This window comes from Silene latifolia, chromosome 10 (genome assembly GCF_048544455.1).
Source record: "Silene latifolia isolate original U9 population chromosome 10, ASM4854445v1, whole genome shotgun sequence".
NCBI classification, from domain to species: Eukaryota; Viridiplantae; Streptophyta; class Magnoliopsida; order Caryophyllales; family Caryophyllaceae; genus Silene; species Silene latifolia.
In genome coordinates this window covers 73,420,159-73,434,973 of record NC_133535.1, presented here as the reverse complement: position 1 = coordinate 73,434,973, position 14,815 = coordinate 73,420,159, and the positions used below count along the sequence as shown (strand labels likewise).

The 14,815-nt window shown below is 37.3% G+C and overlaps 1 long non-coding RNA gene across 1 annotated transcript; it reads left to right on the top strand.

The window, feature by feature from the left end:
- Positions 1-29: 29 nt before the first annotated feature.
- LOC141609035 (uncharacterized) lies at positions 30-715 on the top strand. Its single transcript, XR_012527151.1, has 4 exons — positions 30-56; positions 155-236; positions 358-423; positions 557-715. It is a non-coding gene; the product is annotated as an uncharacterized LOC141609035 (long non-coding RNA).
- The last annotated feature ends 14,100 nt before the right edge of the window (positions 716-14,815 follow it).

Below are 14,815 nucleotides of genomic sequence, written 5' to 3'. Positions count from 1 at the left end.
GTTGCAAATAAACAATTTTCCGTTTGGATTGTGGATGTGCCTCGACAAAAGAATGGGTACCTTACTTGTTTAAACTATACTCTACTCGTTTTAAATATTTTCGATGGGATACACACCATTTTAAAGTGTTTAACAAATTTCCTTATTTCAAAAGGTATTCTTGCGGAGTCTATTTGCTGAAGTTTCTAGAAAACTTGAGTTGTCAATCATTATGGTCCGATCAGACTTGTTACGAGGTAATGATGTCTAAACCAAGTTATATTAGTCAAATATTATTCGGCATATTTTATTGCAACACTTTCAATATTTTTTGGTGAAATGTAACACTTTCAATATTGTTGTCAAATATATATGCAGAATTTGGATGAATATGGTGAGAGTAAGATTGTAGATCTTATCAGATGGGAGGAAAACAAGAGAACGGTAATAACAATATCTTCCGAATGCTTTATCTAATTTTGTTTCTATTATTTTCCAATCATTTAACTGCAAGACTTTCAATATTGATGTCAAGTGACTTTAAATGTAACAATATTTCCCTACCTTTTTTTTGTAGGATTATACCTAGGTGTTATTTTTGCAAGAATATGGTGAGAAGGCGTTGTATGTGCTTAGCAACTGGGAGTGGCAGAGAACCTTCTCATTGTCTTTTGTTGATTCTTTGATTTGGGCAGGCATTAGTTTGTTTGTGGACTAAATTTGTAGGTTGCAGATGTGTAGGTATTACAAGTAACTTTTGCGTGTATGGAAGACCCTCCTACGTGCATGAGAAGGCGTTCTATGTGTATGCAATACCTTTTTACGTGCATGTAATTTGTCGACTTTCGGGTATGTTTAACGAGACTCGAGCGTGCCTGAGGAGGCGTTATATGTGAATGGAACAGCTTTTTAACTGTGTGGGGCACAATTATGTTACTAGATTATGGCCTTTTTAAATGAGACTTGTAATGAGAATTACCCCATTTGTCAGGGTGTTGTTTTTAAATCCCAAAGTAACTTGCATATTTACATGCATGAAAAGGCGTTATATGTGTATGGAACAGCCTTCTACATGCATGAAAATTTTCAAAACAAAATTACTTGCATTATTTAGAGTTCCCAGTGTACTTTGAGCGTGCCGTGCTGGGCCGTGCCTAAAGTGCTAATAGGATTGGCCCGACTTCTTCAATAATCACTCACATTTAAGTTTCGAGACTTGAAATGAGAAATAAAACCCACATTTAAGTCACATTTTATTGTTGGCATAAAATGATCACATGTTTCAGCTTTTTAATTACCAAATTTGGAGAAACAATTATCACGTGCATAAAATGACCTCGTACGTGCATAAAATGATCTCGTATGAACATGCCATGTTCATGTTTGCCAAGGGAAACACATGTATCATAGATGAAATCCATGTGCATGGAATAACCTTTTAGTTGCATGATATTTAACGACTTGTCATACACGATGATGATTCAACTAATCACATTTTATTGTTTGGCGTAAATTGATCACATGTTTTGACTTTCTAATTACCAAATTTGGAGACACAATTATCACATGTGCATAAAACGACCTCGTACGTGCATAAAATGAGCTTGTATGTGCATGTCATAATTGCTCAGAGAAACACATGTTTCCTATTCTTAAATCGAATCACAATTTCATCTTCTCAAATATACAATTTAAGAATCGGGAAGCCTCCCGTTACATTTATTACAAAACAATTGTTAACTTCTCAAATGATGCTCAAAAATAATCCTAAAAACTTCAATGATGCTCAAAAATAATCCTAAAAACTTCAATGATGCTCAAAAACAAGTGTTGACTTCTCAAATGATGCTCAAAAAATTCCGCACAGTCCAATTCCTCGCAAAAAACTTCAATCTCACACATAAGAAAGCAAATGTCAACAAAGATAAAAATTAGAGGGAAACAAAAAGGGTAAAAGTAGAAAACTTGCGCTAATAAGAGACATCACTTACTCGACTATTTGTCAGTGATCCTTTGGTCGGTCACAATTCCTGCTGTCGTGGTTCGCCATCTGCCCACAAGCCTTGCATCTTCTTAGTGGTTTCTTATTGACTTCCCCCGCTCTTTCTCTTTGTGAAATCATTCTTTTTCCCGAGCCTTTGTTTTTGCATTGTCTTGGCGGCAAAATTGTAATTTCGCTAGGCACACTTGTACCCAAGAGCATTCCAATTTCCGCATTTTTGTCCCTTTTCTTTCCAATACTACTATTACCACCATCATCAGCGACACTACTTGTTGTTTTTGCAAGTACCCTTTCCTTGAACTAGCGTAAAATGGTTAGTAACTCATCATAATTAACAGGACTCTGTTCAACTAGTGACACACAAGTGAACATTTCGACCACAATTCGATCGGTTTGTTCTTTTGTGCATCGACGATCTCTGATCAAATCGCAAGCAATCGCCCATCGAGAATTGAATATTGGTGGCGGGTTGCTAGTTTGCTCCACCTATTAAGTAGGTATTTGCTTGGAATTTTCTCAAAACCATAATCTTTAAGGACACAGAGAATATGTCGACAAAGTATTCCATGTCGTTCAAATTTCTTGCAGAATCGCATACTAGTTTCACTTCATTTGTCTTATAACCCACCTTATAGTCTTTCTTTCTCTCACGATCCTTGACATCTATGCAGAGAATTGCATGATTCTTATCTTTTTGTTTGTCCCCAATGGCACATGTAAAGCATCCGCTTTTATTTCCACTTTGAACTCCTCGAAAATTCTCGGAGTGTAGGTTTCACGCATGCTTTTCCGTGTCTAGAGGAGTAGCCAAGTCAGAAATGAGTACTTAGATTGTGCAATCGGTTTCGATTGAGCCCATCGTTGTGTATCCATTGCACTCTCAAAGCGCATCCAAAATTCAACAAGGGTCAAATTTGGATTAGTGAAATTGCTAAAAAATGATTTTCTGACTCGGACCTCGAGGTGGTTCTCATCAACCCTCCTAATAACAAGTCACGAAAGTAAGTGGAATCCAAAAATGTCTAATGTCATACTTTTCTGAAGCCACTCATTATCCGACAACCCATGAGCTTCCACAATGGCTGTCCATCTTTCCTCAAATTCAGCAGGCTCCACATCTTCGCCCCAAACACATGAGTTTATCTCTTTCAAAAACTCAGTTTCTCTACATATAACAGCCCTACCTTCTCTCGGCAACTTCTTCAATATGTGCCACATGCAATATCTATGTTGCACTTTATCTTTAAAGACTTTCTTAAGTCCTCCTTCTATCCCCAAATCTTCGTCGGTTATTATACACACAGGATAACGACCCCCATAGCTTCTAGGAATTTCGTAAATAACCAAGCAAATGACTCCTTGCTCTCATTAATAAGAAGCCCAGCCCCAAAGGTCACACATCTCTTATGATGATCCACCCCCGTGAAAGGGGCGAATATCATTCTATACTTATTTTTCCTAAAGGTAGTGTCAAAGGATGTCATATCCCCAAATAACAAATAATTTTTAATACTAATAGGGTCAGCCCAGAAAACATGTGACAATCTACCTTTCTCATCTACCTCAAAGTCAAAGTAAAAGGATGGACACATTCTTTTTATTTTCATAAAATGCTCAATAAGCATTTGAGCATCCCCTTCTGACAAGAACTTTTGATATCCCTTGAAAAGTTTTTAAAGTCTTCCAATGAAGCACCCACATTCGATAACCTCGACATACTCCTTAAACATCCTATAGGTCATAATGGACCTTTGTTAACCTTTGAGTTGTCAACTATCATTTTTTTATGAACTATATTCAATTCTCTCGTTTTGCGTCGGATGTACCATTGTTAATGGTGTAGCTGGCATATGATTATGCCCTTCACCAAAACCATAAATTTGGTATTTACCGTTAGCAATTCGTTTAAACTTAATCTTAGCAAGGCAACCTACCCTAGTCCTTTGCCTACGGTGTTTTTTGCCTTTGGCTTCACATTCTCCAGCCTTATTACACAAACAAGTTTTATGTGTAGTGACACCCTGTTTATTCTTTTGTGAGCCTTTCCTAGTCACAAACCCACATTCTTTTGCATATGCTTCATAAAAAGCAATACCGAGTTCAAGTGTATCAAAGACCATACCAATAACAGGCTTGAGATGGGTAGGACAACCAAAAATCCGATTCATGTTGCTTGAACCGGACGCCTCCTCCTCCTCCTCCCCCTCCTCCTCTGCATCCTCTATTACCTCTGCCTCCTCTATTACCTCTGCCTCGTCTACTACGTTATCTGCAAATGTGATGAAATTAACGTAGATTTACTGGATAACTCAAGTATTCAACAGCACGGTTATATAGAACAATATCTGATCATTCAACAGTTCAACAGAATTGTACCTTGTACGATTTCAGGAACATCAATGTTAGGGCGATATTTCGATATTGATTGAGATGCAATAACTTCAACCATCTGTCCTTCATTTGTAATGCCATTTGTAATGACATTAGAAGAACTGCGCGACCCCATTGAACTAAGAATGTCATTCTTTGCAATAACGACGACTTAAAATTAAGTAATCGACAATAAAATCATACCAGGTAATTATTACTACAACTAAATTTAGAATTTTTGATGCACATATCAATAATTTGATACACGTAGCTAATAGTTTGACGATTGTAAAACCTGTCTAATTCATAAAACTGAGCCAACAATATCACGAGTTCAACCAATTTAAGCAATTTCTAATTTTAAAGAACCCTAATTTCTCAAATTACGAAACCCTAATTGCTCAAATTCAACAACTTTAATCGATTACCTGAAAAATTACAAACAGATCAAATCAGAAACCGTAATTTTAATCGATTAATTGAAAAATTACAAACAGATCAAACGATAAACCCTAATTTTAATCGATTAATTGAAAAATTACAAACAGATCAAACTATAAACCCTAATTTGACGCACATAGCAACAATTTAATGCACGTAGATGATAATTTGACGATTGTAAAACCTGTCTAATTCATAAAATCGAGCCAATAATATCACGATTTCAACCAATTTAAACAATTTCTCAAATTACCGAACCCTAATTTTCAAAATCAACAAATTAATCAAAGAACTTCAAATAGTACCTTGAATTAAAAGGTTCCATTCATGAAGGACGCGTCGAATAGGCAGATCGTTGAAGAGATTGATGGATCAGTAGTTGAGGATCAATGGTGTTGTGAAGATGGTAATATTCGAGGAGAGAGAAAGAATGATGAGAGGGAAACGAAAATTGGAAAATGACGGAGTTTAGAATGTTTAGGGGCAGGTGGTTGATTTGCGATTTGCTTGTAGCGTTATTATTGGTATTAGATTAGATTAAGGTGGTTCTCACGGTTCTCATTATATGGGTGGTTCTCACTGGATCCCGACCATATATATATATATATATATATATATATATATATATATATATATATATATATATATATATATATATATATATATATATATATATATATATATATATATATATATATATATATATATATAAGTGGAGGCATGTTTATTTTTAAGGAAAATCATCATATTCTGGTCTTCTCTAAATTTATACTTGTAACACCCCTATTTATCCAGGAACTTTTAGCAAGCACTTTTTCTTTTTGATGCCCGAAAATTACTAATGTCGGTGTAAATTACTAAATTACCCTTCTAAATTACTAATGTCGGTGTAAATTACTAAATTACCCTTCTACATTTACCGCACTTCCGTAATTACCCTTCTAAAGTCAACTTAAGCGTACTCTACTTCCCCAATGGTCTGAATTTCTTAACCGTTTGACGCCGCGGCGACGAAAACGACAACAACAATCTTTAATTTTACATCATTTACTTGAATTGTCGTAATTAGGTGTAAAATCGATAGAGTGGCGAATTGTAAATTATACAACCAAATTTCCCCCAATCTGGAAATTTGTGAATGAAGTGGAGTGGCGAATTGCAAATTATGCAATAAAACGATTTAATATTTACATTTTAAAATTGAGGGAGTGAGTTCTGTAGATGGTAAATTCGATTCGACTTACATCGTCGCGGGGCTTTTGGGGCTCGTTTCTTTGAAGGTATGTGCGCCGTGGAGTTGGCCGTGTTGGATACACGACATAGCAGCGGAGCGGTTGTGTTATAAATGACATGGGGCTAGGTTTGTCGTGTAAGATGAATGAAATGGCAGCGGTCTCATAGTGTGGTCAACACGACATGTCTTTGATGTCATCGTTCTGTTTGCACGAATTTTCCATTGGGGTTGTCACCATTTCCGCACGAAACATCAGTGGTTTCATCTTGCTCAGACAGAAAGTGCTCCTTTAATGATAAGTGGTTAGGTTGAATTACTAGAGTTGGAAATGGCTGGTAGAAATGGTGTTTTTGATGATGTTGGAAATTGCTCTTTAGTGCTCCTTTAATTACACGAATACACAATTAATGGTGCTTTCATTTGCCTTTTGAGTAGCCTGTAGAAATGGCTTTGATTCGGAGCAAATGAATGAAGATGAATGATGTTTTCATTTGCTTTCATTCGACCAAAAGTTCAACTTAAGTCCATTATTTTACGTCCTGTAGAGTCCATCCGCATAAACAATAAATTTGCCGAGGAAGAACGGAAATTGAAGAAAGCGTATGATCGAATTGATTAATTTAACTCGATTCTCGCGTGTGAATTGCCATCGTTCTTGATGTGAGATTTTAGGTTATGGAATTTAGTTGTTAATAAGTTTTGAGAGTAATAAGGAGGAGATAGAATTGGAAAGTCAAAAGATATATAAATAAGGTTAAAATTAGAAAGTCAAGGCAAAATTTGGGCGATACAAAGTAAAACACGGGCGACAAAAAGCAGCTCCCCTTATTCTTAATAAAGTCAGTTATTTACTTAAAGTATCTTTTGTATCATTCGTCTTTTATACTTACTATCTCAGCCAACTGAGATGGTAACACTTTTATTTATGTGGGAATGTCTTGCTAAGCCTTGTTACATAATCTCCGAACCAAATGATTAAATAATAATTAAATCGCAGCGGAAAGATAAATAATGTAGGTAAAATTTATTGTTATTCTAAGGTGAAAACTAGACTCCAACAGTGACGTCATCCTCTCGCCCAAGTCCCCAAACAGCATCCAGTTCAGCAACTTAAAATCGAACCTGTAAATTAATCTGCTCCCCATTTAACCGGAAATATTAAATGGTTCATTACAGGATGCCATCAATTAAAGCAGACATCAATTTTACTTTGACAACAGAAAAAAAAAACACGTCAACCAAAGGTTGAATAGAGAAAACCAGCAGCAAATATAATGCTATTAAAAGCAATATCAGTTTAACTCAAGTAAATATATACTCAATAACTCGGTCCATAATCACGATCATCTCCGTACTCTTAACGACCTCTTCGATCCCGCGAGACCGACATCAATCCCTTTGAACTCCTAACGACCTCCTCGTTCCGCAGAACGACATCAATACTCCGAAATCCTAACGACCTCCTCGGTCCGCAGACCGGCATCTTAATCAAATAGGATAACACTGGCACAAATACAGTACATAAAGCAACCATAGAAATAAAATACACTCATTATAAATAATCAGACCGTCTAATACTGACATCCAAACCACCATCTCAGTAACTATCAAACGTCGCCATAATAGTAACTGATATGTAGATAACAATAATACATGTTGAGTAGGAATTACCTACATGAGACGGTGGCAAGTCCAATTAGCAAAGTATAAATAACAATGGTGCTTTATCAAATCCGAACCTATATAATAAGTATACCACGTATAATTATAATCGATTTTATTTGTAAGATATTTTACCCTAGAAATCGTTTCTATAAATAATTAAACCCCCCCAACCTGACACCCATTTAATAATGCTACCAAAATATGATTTAATGCTATATATGATACACTCGAATTATACTCCTAACTCACCTTCTTAAACTCTCCTTGTCATTTATTTATTATCCTAATCCTCCCTCCAAACCAAATTAGTTATTATCACTAAACATATACTTAACCAGTAAGTTAACCCACTACGTACAACTTGGACATGACTACAATTTGTTAAACGATCAACAAATGCCATAATCACCATACCCATCGAACTCGCACAAACTAATCACTACACCATTTTAATCACCCCCAAAACAGGTCGTTAACAGGCTGTACAAACCCGACTCAAAAATCGTTATTTTCATTAACAAAACCAATATCAAACGCATGGTGATCATGCTAACACGTCCCTAAAGTTTCAAAACAAACGAACTTGTGACGAGAGCACACGATAGAGTTGAACTAGTACCGAAACCGACCCGAAACAGAGCATGTAGTCTGCTACTGCCCAGCCGTATTTTCGCCTTCAAAATATCCCTAAGGCACCATAAAAACAACCTCAATATGTAATACCTGGATATTTTGGGACCCGCAAAGGAACCTTGCGATGCGCGAGAGGACCCTTGGGTTTGATGAATCTACTCGGGAGTGAAGTATGAATATATAGTTGACCGAGCATAACCTATACTAGACTTAGTGGAGTTATGATAATGTCCGCCTATGGAAGGGTCATCTTAAAACTGTCATAACATGAGCTCTAAACATGATATTCATGTGATTAAAATTGAAGGTGATATCTTGTTCTCTTACGATTCCAAAGGTAGGTCACACGCCCAAAATGCCCAAAAAACGAGTGAGATATGACTGTTCTACGAAAATTGGTTATTGTTGAGAACTGCCTTGTACTCGACCGAGTGGATTGAACATTCGAACGAGTGAGGGTCACTCAATCGAGTGGACTCGGAACTCGACCGAGTGGACTCGGCACTCGATCGAGTGCACTTTGGGCAGACGTGTTCTAAACCCGCAAAACTCTGTTCTCCTATTTCATTTATATCTTCTTCCTTATCTCTCCAAACTCTCTCCCTTCTCTCTAAAACCCTCACAAACACCATATTAGGGGATTCAAGCTTGGATTAGAGCGTTGCTCATCTTCTCCTTCATCCTTTCACCTAGTAAGTTGAGATCTACCCTTTTTCTAATATTATGAACTCTAACTTTTGGGGTTTTTTAATTTGGTTGATTAATTAGTAATTAGTATGTGTAATATGGGCAATAAATGGGTAATAATAAGGGGTTTTGTATTATGTTATAGTGTAGGATGATTTGTGATAGTTATTATGTGGTATTGTTAGATGAGACGGTCTTATGAGACGGATCTTGCTTATTAATTGGACTTATGAAGAATGCTAAAAGATAGGTTAATCCTACTCGGTTTCAATAAGTTTGGATGGTCATACATGTCGTTATTGTGTAGTCATTACATTATACCATGTTTGTTGAGCATTCGGGTGAGTCTCATGTGTATTGGTGTTGCATTATGACATGATGTTGGATTGTATCGACTCGGGGAGTCGGGATATTGAGGAATTGATGTTTATATCGTAATTATGGATTGTGTTGCATAATGAGTCAGAATTGGTATAATATGTAGTGTCTTGCATTTATTGTGCTTGTCATGTATATTGGAGGATATGTCGGCGTGTGATTGATTGGTTGTTGTTGAGGAGTCGGAAGGCGGCTGAGAGACTGTTTTCCGCTTGGCTCGCCTCTTCGAGCTTCTCACTCCAAGAGGGATGTGCACCTGGATGACTTGAGTACGGAGGGACTCGTGTAGTTGAGACACGACGTGTGGCAGGGGATCCGGTTGGCCTCCGGACCCGGTTCGCCTGGGCGTGTCCCGGTATCTTGTTGTGATGTGTGACGTCGTGGGCGTGTCTCTGGCATAAGTGGTTATTGTGGGTACGTCTGGGCGTGTCCCTGTAACAGCGTAGTGATTGTATAATTGTGTCTCATTCATATTATTGGCATATTGCATATTTACCTATCATGTTGTGTCGTATGTTTAATTATTGAAACTGACGTGTTGTGTCTATGTGTAATTGTCACCTATTTCTAGGGTGGCTTGTATCGATCCATATGATATTTCCGATCATATGGGGAGCAGGTTAGGTACAGGTTGTTTTGATGTCACGTGGGAGATGGGACGAGCCTTGGACTTGGAGTCGAGTATATGGATAGTTGTTAGATGATGTAAATGGTGCTCAAGTTGTATAGTTCACATTTATCATTTCTGGTTATGTAATTCACTAAATACTTTATTTATATTTAATTTCTTTCTTAATTGCAACTCCGATTTCACCGCCTCGGGAAACCGAGATGGTAACATTCTCCCATTACCTTGACCGGGTAAGTCGAGATGGAGATTTCATTTTTCACTAACCGAGACATGAAGTTCAACTAACCAAGCATGGTCAAGTGAAGACGGGGAAGCAAAGGATCAAGGTTATGATCGAATTCTGAAGAAGGAGTCCCGTGTCGGGCGCATCCTATGCCTGACTGCGCAGCCTGCGCCTTTCCCCAGAGCCTGCGCATTTTTAATGAAACACGGGCCAAATTTTACGTAATTGGGCTTTTGTGAGACGGTTTAACCCAGATTCTTGTGCAACAATATAAATACCCCAAGCTTTTGAAAAACATTTTATCTTGTGCTTTGTTTTTAATATTGTAATAATTAGACCTTAATCTTTCCATTTTCATTGTAATCTTTCCACAAAAATTGGGTTGTAAGATGACTATGGTTGGCTAAGCTCCTATTACTTGGTGTAATTTCATTCAAAGTTTCCAACTTTAGTATTGTAAGACCTTCTAATCTCTCTTAATTTATCTAGTACTCCTTCCCTGTGCTTAATTTTATATGTTGAATGAGTTATGTTTGGATTGGCCATCCATGCTTATTGTTGTTAAACTATTGCAAATCCTAGAAAAATGGTTTAATCTATCTGGGATTGTTTAAAGCAAATTTGTTGTATGTTGATTTGGTTTAAAGTATTCATATAACAAATAGGAATTTTATGTATTTTTCTCATCTGTATGGTTTAATCTTGTGATGAATTGATCCTAGCTTCATCTTTTGGTTAAATCTTAATGCTCATTCTTAGTCTCTTTTCATGGTTTAATGACTTGTTGTCAAAGCTTGAAGGGTGCATGTAGATGGTTTAATTTACATGTATCAACATCTTGAGATGGTAGTATTGGGTGGATAATTTTAAGAGAGTAAAAAGGGTCAAGCTTTGCTAATAGTTGGTTACTAAGAGGAAGTTACACCAAGTTCTCTTTAATATTGAATTTTCTTACATACCAAGTGTTTGTCATAATGCCTTGTTAGAAAAGATTGCAACTTTCTTTTACTTTTATGTTAGCAATCAACTCAACTCCCCTTTGGTCTATGTTCATCTATTGTTTGTCATTGTTAATAAAAATTGTGTGTTTATAAAGTTGATTAGTGAGTCTGAATTAGTAGTTAGAGTCTTAATTAGTGTTTAATAGTTTAAAGTCGAGCCTTATGTAACACCCCCATTTATCCAGGAGCCTTTAGCTAGACATTCCCAAATAAATAGAACTGTTACTATCTCGGTTTCCCGAGGTAGTGAATAACAAAGTACAACAAACCAGAGTACTTTAATTAAAATTTAATGATTACATGTTTTAGTACAACTTAACCAACTAAAACTTAACATAAAATAATTACAACTCGCAGCGGAAATAAATAAAGTGATAAATCATTCTATGTGGTCTAGACTTCTAGGTAGGTTGTCCAAGTCCACGCATTCCCATAAGCTCCCAAGTCAGCTAATCTTTAGTACCTGTAAAATCTGCTCCCCATAAAACGGTTCACCGCAGGTGTTCACGAATACACAGTCAACCGCGAGGTTTAGTAGGAATAAATACTAACAACAAAAACATACGATAAACAATCCAATTTCCTTTTTTCATTGCACAACCCCCTGGCAACGTTCTCCTCCCTTTTACTTAGCACACTTCAGCCGAGCTATACTCGTTACACTAATCATCCCGCCAATCCCTGGCTGGGGCAGCCTCAACCCGAAGCTGAGTAAACACACACTACATTACCAAAAGGTAATGTCTGCCTCAACATATAGTTGAGTAATATCCACCAGATGGCATGTAGACCAATCTGGGGCCTGCCTCGAGTAAATACGATAAAATATCGTCTCGAATAAATAAATCGAAATACGTCACCCGAAGGCTCTTACACGACGTGCCAATATAATCTCAATAATAATCTACATCACCACGAAGGGATGTCGCAAGATAAATGAATAACCGATGCAATAACAGTAACTCCATCATAACTAATCCAACCAACATTTACAATATGATTCTCCCCTCCAACAATTTCAATGATATCAACCAACACAATTCTCATATGATCAATTCACTTTAATATAAATCATCCAACAAACATTATCGAGTAAAAGTTGAGTAGGATTTATCCCTACCTAGCAAGCGATTCCAATTAAGCAGCTTAAGCAATCCAAATAATTAAACCAATCCAAATATAATTCTTCACAACCGTCACCTAATCAAAATAATATAATTCGATTCAATTATTTATTTATTTATTCATTTTATTATATTAATTATTCAAACTAATTATTTATTATAATTAAAGATTACGAATTATAATTATTGTGTAAAACCCGATTACTTAAACAAACCCGAGTCACCCAAATTACCCACTTAAACCCCGTCCCAAAACAAACAATTAAGAACCCGATGGCCAATACCCATGTAAACCCACTAAACAACCATGTCACATACCCATATCCACGCAACAACCCCAAACACGTACCCCCCCCCCCATACACGGTTTTTATCCTTTGTACCCCATCCACTTACACCCACCATACATGACACCACCGACCACCTAGCACCACCACACAGCCTGTTAACTCCTAGCCCGCACCACAACGTATCCCGACAACCACCAACCACCAGCCTAGCCATTCCCTACAACCCACAAATTCACGCCCTAGCCAAGATAACCACAATCATACAAATTACCGAAAACCCGGCATCAACATACGCCGCCTATAAAACTCCTCTCTAACACCACCAAAACCCAACTCAGCCACCACAGACCTAGCCCGACCGTACTCAGCACCACCAATAAGACACGGCCACCCAAACCTGTCCTAACAACCACCACAATTGACACCTACGACATAACAGTCCAACCCGACAACACTCTCACACCAACACACGGTTTTAACATCCCCCAGCTCAGCCCATCCACCACCGTTGCAACCACTGGTCCAAGGTGACTCCAGGGTGGTCCCTCAATCCCCTCGACTCAACAACACCTCCATAGCAGCACCCAATATCGGCAGCAACTACAACAAACAATTCCTCCCCTGTTTTCGAATTTACGGCCACCACCACCACGTACTACCACCTACGTCCACCCTAACCCACCACCATGGTCGACTACTCTCCTAGGTCTCACCCCTAGCCCCTGTCAGGTCTGGGTCATACAAAAAAAGGGTAAAAAATCGAGTCTAACGTATTATTTACCCTAACAACCACCATCACAAAACCCCGGTCAAACACCTTCTCCCCGCCGGTCAACGGTGTTCCAACATGGGTCCGGTCACCCTCTGGTGTCTCATGGTCAAGGTCACGGTCAAATCAGGTCCTATGGTGGTCTATAACTCGAGTTATTATAATCCTAAGAAGCATACATTATATTGTGAGACGGTTATATAAACTTACCTTGAGACGATAATAAAAGCAGAGTTCTTCCCCTTTTCTCCCTTCTAAATCTCCCTCTCTCTTTTATGAATTATTTTCAGACTTATGAATTATAAAGACTATTATTGAGATTTACCATCTATTTATATTGATAGGTTAAGGTTATAAGAAACCAATTAGGAAATTACTAAGAAATATTATTATATTATATCGTATTATATTGTTATTACTATTTTTGTTACTATTATTATTATTATAATTATATAATCCCGTTACTAGAATTCCCGAGTCAACTTATAATCACACCCCAAGTCACGCCCTCCGACTCATTTATTATTTTATTATTTATTTATTCCGTCTTATTTTCAATTATTAAATATAAATGCTTTTAATTTATTATTCGAATTACGTAAATTAGTTATACAAACTTCACTAGATTACGGGGTATTACACCTTAGTTCAACATCCTTCTCTTGGGTTCGACCCTTACTTGCACTATATTACTTTATCAATTAGAGTACTCTAGAGCTAGTTTGGCTTATAAATTGTTAATTTGGTAGTTTAATTCTAGTATTTACAACAACTGGTTTTATCCTATGAAATTTTGTTGCCGTTGCCGGGGGAGGCGACGTAGCTAAGACTTGAATTTGGTTAGTTTACATTGTTTAATAATTTTCATAGAAAATCTTATTAATTGTTGTAGTTGGATAATTGGTATTTCTCACTTTGCTTGCTTATTACAAGTGAGGGGAAGTTATAACTTGTTTTTTGCAAGTGTGTAGGATTGTTATATGCCTAGGTCTCAACACCAATATAGTGATTTTGATTTGGAAGAATAACTTGGAGCATATTCTTGGTTATTCTCAAATCTGTTATATAATCGACCTCAAAGGGAAGAACAAAGTGAAGAGGAACCTTCCACACCTATCTCGGTTGAACCTATAAAAGTTGAGTATTCCCAAATGGCTAATGATACAAGAACCATCCGGGAACTAAGAGCTAGGAACTATGACACGCAACCTTTATGCATTGCCTACCCACCCATGGGGGCTAATGCAAACTTTGAGTTGAAGGGCTACTTCATCCACAATCTGCTAAAGTTTCATGGGCACTCGAGAGATGACCCCAATCGTCACCTTTCCGATTTCCACATGATGTGTGAGGGGGCAATACCCAATGGAGTCACGGAAGACCAATTC